The following is a 697-nucleotide window of genomic DNA, read 5'->3' as shown; positions in this document are numbered from 1 at the left end:
GCAACGAATGCACTAGAGCTATAAATATAAGAAAGCTAAAAAAACTAAGTGGGTGTGCATCCAACTTGCTTGCTCACGAAGACCTAGAGCATTTTAAGGAAGCCCTTCATTGGAATATACAAGCCAAGTTCTATAATGAAAAATGCCCACTAGTATATGAAATTGACAAAATAGGAGACTCTCTAGCAGGAAGATCATGGTGCTACTTTGAAGCACAAGTGTGGAAAAAGGATAGTAACATTGCCCCTTCTCTCTTTTTCTCTCATTTTACCTTTTTCCCCTTTTTTTATTTGGGCCTTTTTTCTCTTTTTTATGGCCTCTTTTTTTCTTCCGAAATCTCATCTCAACTTGTGGGGGAATCATAGTCTCCATCATCCTTTCCTCACATGGGACAATGCTCTAATAATGAAAATCATCACATTTTTATTTACTTACAACTAAATACTTAGAACAAAACATGACTCTATGTGAATGCCTCCGGTGGTGTACCGGGATATGCATTGAATCAAGACACATGTATGAAAGAATTATGAAGGTGGATTTTCCACAAATACGATGTCAACTACATGATAATGCAAAGCAATATGACAATGATGGAGCGCGTCATAATAAACGGAATGGTGGAAAGTTGCATGGCAATATATATCGGAGTGGCATGGAAATGCCATAATAGGTAGGTATGGTGGCTGTTTTGAGG

Source organism: Triticum urartu, chromosome 6A (genome assembly GCF_056163025.1).
Source record: "Triticum urartu cultivar PI428250 chromosome 6A, HENAU_Tu73, whole genome shotgun sequence".
In the NCBI taxonomy this organism is placed as follows: Eukaryota; Viridiplantae; Streptophyta; class Magnoliopsida; order Poales; family Poaceae; genus Triticum; species Triticum urartu.
The sequence above is the reverse complement of the archived record's forward strand: the minus strand, read 5'-3'. Positions refer to the sequence as shown.